Source organism: Apostichopus japonicus, chromosome 4, assembly GCF_037975245.1.
Source record: "Apostichopus japonicus isolate 1M-3 chromosome 4, ASM3797524v1, whole genome shotgun sequence".
Taxonomy (NCBI): Eukaryota; Metazoa; Echinodermata; class Holothuroidea; order Aspidochirotida; family Stichopodidae; genus Apostichopus; species Apostichopus japonicus.
This window is the reverse complement of record NC_092564.1, coordinates 28249053-28265069: the sequence shown is the minus strand read 5'-3', so window position 1 is coordinate 28265069 and position 16017 is coordinate 28249053. Positions and strand designations below refer to the sequence as shown.

Sequence of the window (16017 nt, the reverse complement as noted above, 5' to 3'; positions counted from 1 at the left end):
GAACCATTGAGCACTTTTGGATACACTAGTTCCATCTATCTTCAGCTTCTTCTTCAACTGCAAAGGCACACCCTCGGCTTGGTATAATATACAGTATCATCGATATTCACAGATATTCATAGATAGAAACTAAATGGGAAAAAATATTGTTGGCCATGGAACAAAGTACCTTTATGAAGAAGATAATTCTATACCGATGTTATTTAAATTATTCGATAATATGTACTGTATATGCTTTGTGCAGTATGTGACATGAAGAAATGAACTAGTTATGTGAGGTGAGGTTGTGTTTGAGGATGGGAAAGGAGGGAGGGAGGGGGGAAGGGGCATTAGGGAGTATAACTTGGGGAAGGATGGGATTTGGTTGGGAAAGATATTTGGGAAGGGTGGGCTATTTCAATGTTTAGTGGGGGAGGGGGTGGATGGGGGGAGAGCAAAAGCATGATGTTTTATTGATGTTCTAATCTCTGAAACTGGTCATGACATTATAAAATATCATCTTTGGATTTCAGCCGACGTTGTCACAGTTAAGTTTCTTTCAACTAAGTAACTGCCAGAATATGTGACAAAGAAAACAAGACCAAATGGAAATGATTGTTTTATGGAAAAAGTCCAACTTTAGGCGAAACAACTGTGATACGTACGATACCAGCGAACCATACTATTGTACCGTGCTCGTATGTTTTCGTAAATTGATAGTAACTGACAGAGATCGCAAAGGTCGCAAGCTGAAATGTGTGTGCCTTGAAGAATGACCAGATGAGGACTCTTTCAAGTCAATTCAGATACCTAAAGGTGCATAAACTGACACCTTCCACATTAGGAATATTTATTAGGTTGAGATTGGCTGTAAATGTAAAAAGCTTTCTATTTACAGAGGACTTGAGAGAGGTTCAATCAGGGATGTTTGTATAAAAAGTTGAAAACCTCAAGCTTTTTCTGTGTTTTCCATCCGAGTACCGTACTTGAGGATGAAGGCCTCACTATTTGAGCTAAGGTCTTTTTCCTTTTTTTTTCCTTTTTCCTTTTATTTATTTATTTATTATTTTTTACTTCATTCTTCCCCCCTTTTCTAGTATAGACTATAGACTATAGAGAGATGTTGACAAATGACTTAGTTTGGTCCAAGTTGAGTAGGGTTTACATTCTGTGTGATGTTTCTAGCAGTGCAATGTTAAATTAAGGATGACAAAATATTCTGACACTAGAACGAGTATCGAGTACCTTGAATTCCTGTCAGGTCAGAGTTTTTGCAATGATTTATGTCTAGTTGTTTTTTTTTGTGACTGCAGTTTTTCCTTTGGAAAAATGTAGAAATCTGACGGTCGCCTTAAAAACATATGGAATGAACCCCTGAGTACCATTTACTAACTGTGTCGTAACGATTCTCAGGGTTACATGGAGGGTAGAAGGGATAAATAATATACATGAGAGAAAACATTCCATCAAAGCTGACATTGCTTCACACCTCACTGCCTTGTCTCCTCACAACAACTGCACACTCCGCTCTACCGTGTTTATAGCGCATGGCAATCATTTTAGCACCGTTATCTCCAGGTGAACATTCTGGTCTTACCTCCCACCTCCCTCCTTTTTTTCATCCTGCCACCCTCAGTGTTTGGAAGCTCTTATACATTTTAGAAAACATAATCTTGGTAAAATCTCACCTATTGAAACCAATCATTCCATTAAAGCTGAATCTCCATCTACAATACATTTTCCTGACATTAAAAGCATCAAAGACAGAGATGGAGAAAGAGAGAGAAAAACAACTTCCAATGAAGAAACATTTGAGGGAGAGAAAGTAGAATCACTGGTCAAACAAGCTGTCAGAATTACTTGTTTTCTCTAAATATTTTGGTTATTTACTGGTATAGTGACATGCATCCATGGGTTAAAGCTAGAGCTCATTCTCATTTGATGTAGACTAGAAAGTCTTGCATGAAGATTTATTTGGTGTGAAGTAGATATATTGAGCCCAGACAATGGTGCAGAAGTATGTCAAACTTGATATAATGGTATGATGAAGAATGTACTGGTATAGCCAACCAGTGTAGTAGCCAAACAGTGTAGTAAGTACCAGTTGGTCAATCCTTTATACAGTAAAACCATCATGATGAGACTCTTAAAACATTCCTTACTTTTGCAAGGAACGCATTTACGAATAATATTGTGAGGTCCAAACACAACGAAGGTCCAGGCTCTGGTTGTACAATACGTCCTGTACAGTACGCTGCCGCGGTATGGAAAATAAGCTTAATTATGCAAGTAAAGTCAAAGCATGGTTTGTACCGTAAATCTTTTGCCCTTTGTCTTTTAAAGCGTTTGTATTTTCTGAAATTTGCAAGATTTACAGTTATTAATAGGCAACAAGTGTGACAAATTTTCATACATGTGAATATTCAATTTTTGGGTTGTTGTCTCTAACGTTACTTCTAATCACAATACAAATCTTAATTTACAATAATTTAATCCCAAATGTAGTCATAAAGTTCTATTAAAATGGTATATACACAAAGTATTATCTTTATGTTTGAAAATCATACTTTGAATATTACTTTCAGAAAACCTATAACTTGCAATCATATTGTGAAATTTAATAGTATAGTAGCTGCTTATTTAACCCACAGGGCTTGCATACCTACAATATTCTGGTTTTTGAAATATGATATTTCCTCACCTAATTATCACACATTTGTGTAGAGTTTCATTATAGGGTGGTACCATGAAGTTAGAAGAGATTCTTCTAACTCCAGGGTGGTACACGGCTATCTCTGTGTGTATGACAACTACAGTGTTGTACCAATTGATGGAGCGCCTCATGGATAAACTTTATCTTGTGATATTTTGTCCTGTAATTACCCTCATAGATTTGTCTGTTTTGCTTCTTTGATTGACAGCCACAACCAAATTGTTTTCCATCTGTGTACATTTCCTTATTCACTGTCAGCTATTTTCAGACATGAACTTTAAACGTATTATGAAAATTGATATTTATCTGCATAACATAGATTCTCACCTACAGTTATATATTGAGCAAGAAACCTTGGAAGGAAATTTTAATTGTGTGCAATATGATCTGCTTTGTAAATTATTGCAATTGTTGAATATCCTTGTTCTGTAACGAAAACTTTTCAAAACTAAGCTCTGATCTTGGTTTTCTGAGAGAAGCTACCCCTGACGTAATGACTTCATGATCGGGACTGTGTACAGAGTGAGTGAGTATGCATGGTTATAAGTGCCACCGCACGAGTTTCTGTGTTGCCGATACAATAGCATATAAAGCAAGAGTATAATGATTTTAAATGATTTTAAAAGATGTTTACAACACCATAAAGCAGAATTTCTATTTCTCCCACAAGAATCTTGAGTCTGAAAATAATTTATTAATTAAAAGTTTTAACCCAATACATTGTGTTTTAACTATGGTGTGGTGTTGGTATCGAATGTTATCTGCATACATTGTCATAGGTCTTTAATGTCTCAAGGATATTAAAAGAGTCCTGAGTTCTTCTAATAATTTCCAACTGATGACCTTTTAATCCTCGCTTTAAACAATAAATCTTTGATTTAATAACTTTGTGTAGCCTCAAACTCGTTGATGCCACTGTATAATGATCTTCTTTTATAAACATACTTGGCCTGCTGCTTACACTCACTACATACAACTTCCCGACTTCTCTTCTCGGGTAAACAAATCAACTCTTAGATGATGGCTTTGTATTTTGCTTAAATTAATGTGACATTTCTAAACATTAAACCCTGACAGAAGTGTTAAGTGTTCCTTTCGTACATAAACATCCCTCCTACCCATCCATCCGTCCACCCACCCACCCTTCCTAGACAAGAGATAGGCCAATGATGTTAACTCATCGCTCACAGCATGTTACTTTCTTTTGCATCCTTGTTCAGTTTGTATTTTCTCTTTCTTGTTTGTTTTTTTTTGCATGAAGAATCAATAAATAGTGATCGATGCATAATTACAGACCTTGTCAAAATGTTACATCTAAATGATTCCTTGTTACCAAATTTGTTGGTCATTACAACAGCTGTATAGTAAGAGAAGCTTGAATACATTCAGATCTTGGAAGAGGTGGGGAGGGAGGGTGAGAGTGGGGATGATTTCTCCATGTAAGTGTCCTAGCCAACCCCCCCCCCCTCTAAAAAAAGAACTGGTCAACTGAAATTTGGATTTAAGCAAACTACACTCTGAAAGAGTCAACTACAGTAGCATACTTAAGCAATAACATAGAAACCCATTAGTAAGTTACTTTTCATGCCTGAATTGTCAAATTTTATCAGCCGCAAATTATTTTTGTCCCACATGACATAAGAAATGATTGTTAATTGTGGTTGCCTTGGTGTCTGTCTATCCTTTCACATTATGTAGTTGTGACAATTGACACTTTCACCTCCACAAGCTATTAGTTTGTCTCCAGAATCCTTTTATCCAATATTTTGGAAAAAAACACAGTTTGACAACTATTGTAAATACTTGTAGCAGAAATTGATGTATTCTTAACCGATAAATGGAGGTAAGTGATCACTGTGTATATAAAAAGCCCTGTTTATTGGTACTGGTTGGAATCTTTCCAGGATGCCCGTTGATGATAAGTGCTAATTAATGCAAGCAATTACAGAGCTATATCAGTCTGTGAAAGGTACTAAACCATCCAATATCATTTAATTGGTAAAGTGATTGGGCAAGAACAAAAACAAAAACAACGAAAACATTGGTCATGATACCGTTTGTCTGTGAATATTAGTTTGCAATCAGTTCATTCAGTAGGTTCATTTAAAGGTCTACGGACACCTAGGAACAACATTGTCCTAATTACTCCAATACAGGGCTCCAATATGCATTAGAAGTCATGAAAATAGCTGCAATTCCTGTCAAAGTCCATCAAAGATCGATCATTTTAATGTGTCGTTTCTTGAGTCTAGTTTCATTTATGAATAAACATTAGCTGAGTATGCACATTGATGATGTAAAGGGAGTGACTGCCTATTTCCTGTTATCTTAGTCCTTTGTTTTTACAATCTTCGTTTCAAGGGACACTGAACATGGCCTAAGGTGATTTTTGGAAATATTTTATTGTCTTCTTTGAAAAAGTAGAACATCACATTATTCAAAAGATAGATGTGTAATTTTGAAGATACAATGTTGTTGTCATCTTAATAGTGTGCTTAAGGTGACCTTTGACCCGGGTGTGACTCTACATTCTGGTGGGTGCAAATATAAATTTCTCTACGAGAGGGAAGGCGGATATATACAATTTCCCATCCATGACAGGCTACTAATTTATGTCAGTCACAACTTACCTGGTCACAAGATGGAACTTGTGATTGCACCTGTCAGGCTACCCTTCTGTAATTCCATTATTTGAAATATGAGACTGGCTTACTATGATAATTCTATACTTGTAGGGCTCAATTTAATTTTTGAAGTGATTGTGTGCTGCTTCTACAAGTGTTGAATTCCAAGACCTGAAGTACATGCCAGCTAATTGTCCAGTAGTTGAATCTTGAACCGATATCAAATATGTTTCCTCACACAATGATTTCCAAGTAAACAAATTTCTTTTTATGTATGCATCCTTTGACCAGCAAGTTTTGAATCCAACTTGGAAATAAATCTAATCCAGTGCCTCAAAAAAAAAAAAAAAAAAATTGAATATAGTAAATGTTTCTAATTTTTGGAGTAGAAGAGAATTGTTGAGAACTTCTTCATAAGTTTATGTAATGTTCATTTTTGTGAGCATATCTCTAATTCATGAGTTATTCAAGTCTTACTTGGAAGGAGTGTCAAATGTGGGGAGGTTGGGAAAGGGGGAAAATTAGGAGAGGGAGAAAATTGGGAGAGGGAGAAAATTGGGAGAGGGGGAAAGTTGGGAGGGGGGGGAAAGTTGGGAGAGGGGGAAAGTTGGGAGAGGGGGAAAGTTGGCTATCACATGGACCTAAAACATACAGTATTTTTGAATAATTGTTCACTGTGCTGTTTATGTTTTCAACATATATTTCTTTCTTTACAGATTTTGGAATTGTCAAGAATTTACAGAGGCTGTGGTCGTAAAGTAAGTACATAGATCTCCGTATGTGTCTGAGTACAGTACTTAAGCATGTTTGCTCGATCTGCAAGGTACATTCTGTACATTACAATTCGTACCTCAAATTGGCAGAAAAAGATGAGAATAAATCCTGTGGAATTTCCTATTCTGCTTGATATACTGTATCATGGTGGAGGAAATGAAACCGTGCTTGTAACTTGTAATTGTAATAACTTAAACAACTACTGAGTTGTGTCCACATAACTATTAAACTGCAAACTAAACTGCTGTTTATGTGTAAGTAATGTTAAGGTTGGGTAATACTGTGGTAAGCTAGCTGATATACCTTCACTTTTGCCAAGTACTATAAACAAGCCTTAAGCCAGTTGAATAGAAACAAAAAGTCAAGTGTAACACGTTTTCAAGTCCCCAAAGTTGCTAATTATGCTCGCTAACACGAAGTTGGTATGTGTATTTTGTTCTCGGGCCAAATTATGAATTTAGCTCGGAAAAGAAAACTTCAACTTTTGCGATAACCAACAATATTGGTCGGCACACATTGGCAGTTGGGGCAAACTTTACGAACACTGATCCAAGCCTGATGTTGTGTGCAATATCGACCAATATTGATAGTGCATGTACGTCATCCATGCAAAACCTTTCATAACTGTGCTGTGATCTATTATTGTTGATTTTCCTTTTGTCATTGGATATTTACCTTCACATGGATTTGTATGTTAAAAAAGATCAAGAAAGATATAAAAACAAAACAAAAATCAAGAAGGGTTAACCAGAAGTGTCAGACTACAGCTACAACATGTAAACTTCCAGTCAGAACTGCCAAAAAAAAAAAAACTAGTTATCATCAATGTCATCTTTTTTTACAGCACATTAATTCAGAAATTCAGAAATTGAAGCAAGAAGTTAAGAACAGTCACTGATATTATGGACATTTCCTTGACAATAACTCAGAACTTGTCATGACATAATGTCATATTTTATGCCAAAGAGTCAGTTTGTGTTAGCATATTATTTGGAATATTAGAGTCATTGTGTTATGAGTGCTTGTATCCCATGTGAAGTAATATTACATATGCAGCTGATTAAATGAATATAATTATATGTATCTCATCAATATATTTATGATATATTTCTATTGTGATCTATGTCTAATCAAGGCAGTAGACATATTAAACACCTTGTAATATTAAACCATCAGTACCCCACCCCCTTGGTTTTTTTCATTCATCTCTGTCATATGCTTGTAACCAAAAACATTAATTTTGCTATCATTCCAATATTAGAACTGAAATATCTGCCTTATTTACAAAAAGAAGAGAGACAGAGAAGTAAAAAAGCTAGACTTGTGTAAATGGATACTACCAGCATATTTTGCTATTTCCATGATGGAATCATCTATTGAAATATCATGCAGACAATGTCTGTGAGATCAGGCAAAGGTCATTTCCTATGTGAATTTTCCAGTTAAAACTGGATACACAATCAGCACATATATTCAGCTCAAGACTTCAACAGACCATAAAGCCCACTTCTTCTTGAGTGTAGAAGTAGCATAGAAACCATGATAACTGGCCAAGGGGGGAACGTTTGGTACTGTGGGTACTGTAGCATGACCACCGGAGAAAGTCTTGCAGGCGACTGCATCATAACAAGAAATATACTCAGTAATTTCACACCATATCTAATATCTATGCACTGTGAATTCAACAAGTGAATATAAGCAAGTTGCCTGTAATGGTGTTAAACCCTGCTTCCCAAACTTTTCCCTTAGGTGACCCATTTGTGATTTTGGTATAGGGCTCTTCATAATTCTTAGACCTTAAAATCCCCAAATATGTATTCCCTGGTGACTAAACTGTACTGTACATGAGTTGACTGATTTGATTGCAATTGAATGCACATTGATTGAAAGTTAGTAAAAAACAGCGGCACACACACATCAGAACTTGTATCATTGAGCCTACATCTGGTTAGCTATAAAGGCCTATCATTAAGCCTACACACCTGATAGTCCCCCATCCCCCGCCCCCTGTCCTACGTATTCAACTTCTCAGTGCTACACATAAGTGGCATGTTACATATCTCCTGTCCTGAAATTTATAGTGAAAAATATCCAGAATCACTGCCTTGAAACTAAATAGAAGATTGCAGGATCATGATTTGTGAAAAGTCTGTTTTGACATCCGGGATGATATATCACAACGTGATAAGGGTATAAGGGTTGTCATTTTTCAGCGCTTCCAATTCTTTTGTAATCTGAATGAAAGTAAGTATGAAAAGTACTGCTTGATTAATGGCTATTATTTGACAGATTTCTTAAATATGTCCTGTATTCTGATCCATGAGACAGATAACCCTTACTTGTTAGTGTTCAGAGAATCTTCCCATCCTCTTCCACTCCCACCCCCCACCCCCACCCCCACCGTTCATAGGGAAAAATAAAATATGCAATGTATATAGCCAGGTACAGAAGTAGGTATATAGAAACACATAGAGAGGAGGAAACATAATTTACTTTAATCTAAGGACCTAAAGTAACTTTAAGGTAAGTGTGAGAAAGGAGGAGTAGATATTCGGTAAAAAGACATTTCTAAATATGTAAAAGACCGTCTAGCAAACCTGAACAATTCTCAGCAGTTGAGAATTCCATGTCTGGTTCTTGCTCAGATTTGCACACTTCCCTGTGTACATTCCCCTACCTATCGCCTATGAGCTATTAAACTGGACAATACTGACCTCCCACGTTTATAATATTTACAATAATATGGCAATGGACTGTACTATTGGCCCAAAGGCCTACCATGACTGCAGTATAGACATAATTCATATTTCTTCTATTAAAGCAGTTTGATATAAGTATTTATGTAAACTAGTTTATTTGTGTATGAGCTTGCAATTGTTGCCTTTTTCAATTTTTTTGTAAGCTTTTGTAAATATTTGTGAATCTGAGACTGGGCTCTCCTTTGTTAAAGCTAGCTATAAAATAAAAATTAGGTGGTTTGTTTTTAGCCTAATGTATTCTATACAGAAGAATGTATGACGTAGGGGCTTCTGTTTGGTGTGTTGTTATCCTTTTGTGGGATTTTGCCTCTGCTTAAATCTTTTTTGGTCTATTCTTCTTTCCAAACAACGTGGGGGGGGGGGGGAGGTGGAAAACTTTGGGTTCATTGTTCGAAACAAGTTTACCAAGTACTACCATTTCAAAAGATGCTTAGTAATTCCTTCTACTGCGCACTGCTGTGGAAACAAAGAAATATGTGTGAGTCGTGCAGGTTATGTGTGTGGGTGTGATTGACGTCACACCGTTGCCTTAGTTTCCCAGGGAGATGTTTCCTGAGAATGTGATTGTTTTGACTTGTATGTTCAGGACTATATAGTTAATTCTTATACTAGCTAGCTACCTGGATCATAGCATTTAGTACAGTTTAAGAAGTAATGGTAGTTTAATTGATAACAGTTATATCAATATGACAGTGTGCCTCTGGTTGTACAGGTAGGATTATAAGCTGTGAGTGACATACTTTTGTGTATATATGCCATTAATTCATAATTTCAGAGGTTTGGTGGTAATTTGTGATGAAAAATGAAGAACAAAAATCTAAGGGAATGAAAAGGCTTGTTAATGAAGTAAAGTCTCATATTCAACTTTGTATTTGCTATTGAGGTATAAATTCATTCCAAGTAGAGATGTGCGTATCTCATTGTAATCAGTACTTGTAGGCTACACTGTGGAAGGTGGTTCTTGCATACAGTACTTATGTTACACTGTATGGGAAGAAAGAAAAACATTAATTATTTGTGCCTGTCATAGAGATGCTGGTGGTGATCCCTATTGATATTGGTAGAGGTCGAAGGTCATTGGAGGTCAACAAAGTGCAAATACAGTAGTCTGAAAACCTTGTAAATGTTATAACTGCAGTTTATGTAGGTATGTGTTTTACCCACCATAGTGAGTACAAAATGCTATTGAAATCGGTAGAGGTCAAGTGTCATTTGAGGTCAACCGATGTCAAACTTTGGAAACTTTTAAACTAGAGAACTCAAAATGTAAAGCTCGAATTCACTTCATACATGATTGGTATTCTGTGATTATTAAAGGTCATTTGAGGTCAACACATGTCAAAAGAATGAACATTTCAAATAAACACAAAAACTTATTAACCCTGATAATTAGAATGGTAATTTACAGCATATTGTAGTGTGCTTCCCTCGCTTCGTTCAAAAAACTTCTGAAAACTAATTATATGCGTAAAGCATTCATCAATGTAAACCAAAAATTCTTTTGTTCATTTGTTTTTTTGTGCTTTCTTTTCTCTCTTTCTCTCCTGTGCCTTGAGGCACCATTCTGGGTGAATATGCCATTGTTATCAATCACCATTAATATTATACTGATTTGTAAAATATAGTAATAGTGTTATCAGCAGGTAACTTTAGATGTATCAATAATAAGTAAAAAGGCAATTTAGCATTTTTTTATAGGTTCCTTCTATTGTGGTTCTTGTAACCCTCTTTTTTTGTAGAATTATATTGTTCACTTAGACTGACGGTGTAAAGTCTTTACACGTCCACAGTTGAAATGTTGGCTAAACAGAACGCAATAATCTGTTTGCCTGGAGAGGTACTGAAATAAAAAATAGAAAAACTTTTTCATTTATGCAAAGGAGGCAAATGCACCTCTACCATGAAGGACAATTTTTTATCAGATGTGTGACATCACTATCTGACTGTCATGTAACTTGTTGAGTAAAAGTGGCTTGAGATACAGTATTTTCTCTATCTGTGGTGTCAGTTTCCTGTTGTGAAGAAATTTGAACCTGCCCGTTTCACAGCTGTGTTTAGCTATGCCGCCCACGCCCCTGTAATAAGGAAAAAAATGGCAAAGACATTCAATGTTTATTCAAAGAGGGAAAAAAAAATGTCAAAGCATCACATGTATATAAAAGTTGAATGAAATGGCAATGGGTGAGTAACATTGAAGTCATTTTCAATTCTGAAATTGGATTGATTGTTTGGCGATGGGCCACCAGCATGATTGAACACGTTGTTGATTCGTGCTGAAAGATAAATGTACTATTTTCAACATTTTGTTTGTTAGGGTGTGATATCTTTTTATAGCATCAATGAAACATAAGTAATGAAACAAGATGAAAATTAGTATGTAGAGACTACTAGTTTGTTCTGTCAGTGCAAGTAAATAATGAGTAGGAGGCTTGAGGGCGGGGGAGGGGGTGGGGGGGGGGGGGTGAGGAGAGCATCAGGAAGAGGAGTGTCAAGATACGGCAGCATCTTTTTTGGTACCGGCAACATTGACAACCATCGGAACCTATGCAGTCAATTTGGCGTATTTGTGTATGCAAGTTTGTGTGTATGTGATGCTCTAGCTTGTAAACACAGAAAAATGTGATACATGTCAAACTTGGTTTATATGTTGGTCAGTAGATGATCCCTATTGTGTTTGGTGGGACTATCATGTATATTAATGAGTGGGCAGTTTCCATCTCATGAATATTAATGAGTGGGTAGGGCTTAGCATAAATTGTGTTAAATGTCAATATCTCTGCGTGGTTTGGTGATGAAAGTACAGAGTATGTACATGTTTCTTTGCAACAACAATTTCTCCCTCATTAATATTCATGGTGGATGGGACTTAATGTGAAATCATCAAAAACAGCATGTAAACATGTTGTCTCAACAATCACAAGATGAATCAAAGGCTTACTTGGTACGGTAGATGCCACGTGATGAATATACAGTATTGTGTTTGGTTTCCATGCCAGGGGTATTAATATATGGGCACGGTTTAACATAAAATTTGATTGATTCTGGTATAGTGTTGTTTGTACATAAGAAGCACATTTTCATGACGTCTCCAACTGTATGTCATTGATATTCATCAAATTCAATGATATTCATCAAATTGCAAGAAATGGCTTTTGATCACAAGACTAGAACCAATGTTCTGTGGTTTTAATCCTTGGCATATTAGATTTGTCACACCACATTCATACAATCAACCATTTTTTGTTTTGTGTGCATATCATGAATATTAATAAGTGAACGAATACAACTTAATTAGATATATCTGAAAGAGTATGTCTAGCTGTACTTGGATGCTACAATGTAAGTATGTACGTGCTTATGAGATCATAATATTTGACCTCATATTCATGCATGTAACTGTATATATGTGCCATGTCACTCAACAAACCTTGTCAACATGATAACTGATTCCTGGTAACTTCCTGTTATGTTGCTGCATTAGGCAATACATAATCCCTCTTCATTTGGTGTGTACAAGTTTATGAATGTTATTAAACATGTATGGCTTTCCACATTATGAGTATATGTTGAGGCATAGGAACCACTGAACGCTTTTGTTTTCTGGTTTCAAGATGGTAGCAAGCAATTTGGAGATTTTTACCCGGTCAGTATACATCTCGTTGAAAGGTCAAAAGGGTAATTATACACAGTTTGCCCGGGATTTGGAAAAAAAAGTCGAAAGTCATTTCATAGCTTCCCCCCAAAAAAGAAGCTATCAATATGATAGGCTTTGATTTTTGTAGAAGTAAGAGCACTCTGCACCTATCTCAACCACTTTAATACTAAAGCACTTTTCGCCGATCTACATTAAGGATCCAAAACACATTTCAGGTCCCAGTCAGTTCATTGAATGTAACCCACATACAGTATTACACACATTCCCTTTTCAACAAATCCACATATCACGTAAAGGAAAACAAAATGCAGTCTCCATTGCAATAAACTGTTTACTGTATAATGCAGGCCTCGACAAATATTTTTAAAAGTACTCGCCATTTGGCGAATATGACTAAAAATCTACTCGCAAAAGCGCAAACTTAACTCGCCACTATGATTGCTGTTCAAGTCTCCATAGTACAGATCTTCCACATCAATACTTTCTGTAAATTAAGGTTAGGCACTTAGGCAGATACATGGTGCTACGTAATTGCACATGGGAAAATTACGTTTCTGTGCAGTGTGAAAGTTTAACTTTTTCCACAAAAAAAGAGTGATGAACAAAGTAAAACATGTCGCAGATTTGAGAATGGGCAGCTACAGTAGGCTTGACAGTTCCATGATTTTGTCATTGAAAGTGTTTCACAAATATGACAGATAAATGTGTATTGTGGATTTGATTTTCTGCATATCACCTTCCTTTAGTTCAACTCTAAAGGGGTCTTGTGTCATGAACTTATGAATTTTAATATGAACTCAGAATAAAGTGGTTACAACTTGTTAAAGGAATTGTCTGGTGGAAGATTTTGATACATTGTCTTTGTAGTTATTATTTTTCTCTTTCTAACCATGTAAAAATTGTCCCCATTCGACGTTTTCTTCTTGTAGAAATCTGGTTTTCAAATTCACCAGTTTCTCACCAAAAGTACCGTTTGTTCGAACGCTTCAATATGGTGATTGACGTAGTGGTTGCAGATAGGCAAAACAGGCGACTTGAAGTTAGCACTCCCAATTCCGCAGCAAATAAACTCACGTGTAAGCACATTGGATTGCCTCATATATATAACGTACATACTCGCGAACGTATACACTACGATGCTCAGTTGGTGTACTTGTATAGCGTTACACATAGTACACTGACACTCAAACCACAGTTCATTAACTGTTCTTCGAAATCGCTGAAATAAAATTCACGGATCAAATTAACAGTAAAAGGAAACTTGTAAAGTATTCGTTAAACCGAAAGATTAAACTTGGCGGAATCGATGTCATCGCAGAACTGTCCGATTGTAAACGTTAGAGTAGGCTATACACGCGAACATTCTTCGCGCTGGAGCTGGATACCGCGATGTGTAAACAACGAAGAGCCTGCTGTTAAAACTTATCTTGTGTTTCACAAAGACCACGAAACCACCGATCTACTACATATATGGCGGCTTAAGGAGTTTTTAAATCATATCTAATTTATAAGAAATTTCACCGGAAATTATTGAAGAAATTGATCGAATCGTTGTCAGAGCAGAATGTAGCACTGAGAAGCTTAGGCTTCGCAGAACTGTCCGATTGTCAACGTTTGAGTATAGCCTACATGCGAACATTTTTCGCGTTGGAGCTGGATAGCGCGATGTATAGCCTGAACAACTCAGAGTCTGCTGTTAAAATTTACCTTGTGTTACACAAAGACCACGGAACCACCGATCAAGTACATGGCGGCTTAAGGAGTTTTTGAAAACATATCTAATTTTAAAGAAATTTCACCGGAAATTAAGGAAGAAATTTATCTGTATACAAACGCTGTTTTTGTTGTGATTACCGTATAGGTACTGTGCGGAGGGTGGGTTATGACGCAATCTGCTATGGCAGAGCTGACGTCACGTATTGTACTGTTCAAATCATATTTGAAATGTCTATCCATAACGATTAAAAAATCGTTTCTCTGTCAAACGCAACATTAGCGTTCTCATACTTTGACAACATGTTTGGAAAATTATTTACTATTTTTTAAGCTAACTTCTTTGGGCCACCAGACAATCCTTTTAAAGTATTGTTTATTATTTTTGAACATTTTAATATTTTAACTTCAGATTGGGATGTCCACATCTTTACTTTAAGTAGTCCACTTGAGTTGCTAACTACTTTGAGATTGGTCATTGACCAAAATCAGTTTACAACTTAAACTTGCTTCAACTTCGCCAAGGTACTGCTTTCATCACCTTGTGAAATGTTTATAAGGAGAGCCTTGCTAATATAATTGGGTTTGACTAGCCTTGCCCACGAGTCGTTGGCCGAAATGTCAAGCGCAGTGCATTTTCTATTAGCAAAAATCTTAAATATCTACTGGCCATGGCGAGTTGGTGACCGTATTTGTTGAGGCCTGGTAAAGTATATCGTAATTATTTATGAGATAATATAGAGAGTGTAAACTATATTGATCAGTTAGAAAATCTTGCATCTCTGAAAAAACCATGAATCTCTTAGACTGTGTAAGTGGAGAAAAAGATGAGGGTTTGCCATGTCTGTGCTTTAGTAGCACTATGAACCACAACGATCTATCATGTACAGACTATGGTACAGTTTATACATACAGTAGGTCATATGTTTGTTGCTCACAAAATTATCGCAAGACTTAAATGTTTGGCTTTATTCTTGATTAGAAGAAATTACATTTTCACAGTGATTATATATGTACAGTAGTCCAACAGGCATTATTGTGCAATATATATATATTATGTTTCCTAATAATATGATTAAAATCATTAAAATTATGTCAGCAGTGATTCCATAAATTTGTAAAGATATAACAGATAGTAAACCAGGTTTTACACTCCAGGTTGACTGCAGAGCTGTGAGGGGCAACATGGTGGTCAGGAACCAGTATGTACAGTACAGTAGCCATGGTGTGAGATAACATTTCTATGGTAAACCCTGGCAGAGATCTGGGAAGGACACCTCAAGAGCACTGTATCAAGTTCATAGCAGATTGGAAAAATTATTGAGATAAAAGGAAATCTGTGTGATTTATGAATATTTATATGAGCTTATCAATGTATTTATAATACACTAGTCAGGGAAACAAAGAATTTCATGGGGAAATATGATATCCGAAAGAGTTAGTAGGTATCCACATGTGAAGCAAATAAGACCATTTTCTTAAATTGCAACGTACTGTAAGCTGCTATTGTGTTGCAATTTAATTATATACTTCATGAATGTTAAATACTGAATAATTCACATTTCCTTACATATGAATGTAGTTGTGCCTGCAAAAGTTGGCTCTTGATTTTCTTGTGTATAGAATAGATTTAAACAGGCATATTGCATGAATTTTACTTTCATTTGATCAGTATTTGGCAAATATTTTTTATGTCAATTAGATCAATGATTACATGGTTATGTCAATAAGATCAATGATTACATGGTTATAAAGTCCATCAAATTAATGCAATATGTCTATTAGTTCTCACCCATTGCT

At 36.0% G+C, this 16017-nt stretch overlaps 1 protein-coding gene across 3 annotated transcripts in view; it reads left to right on the top strand.

Annotated features, from left to right (window-relative positions):
• Nucleotides 1–16017, top strand: part of LOC139967034 (diacylglycerol kinase beta-like) — a 156475-nt gene that overhangs the window by 15002 nt on the left and 125456 nt on the right. For all 3 annotated transcript variants that reach the window (XM_071970654.1, XM_071970647.1, XM_071970648.1), the window contains exon 2: nt 6033–6074. The gene's annotated coding sequence lies outside the window, so the exon portion shown is untranslated. The remainder of the gene's footprint in view (nt 1–6032; nt 6075–16017) is intronic.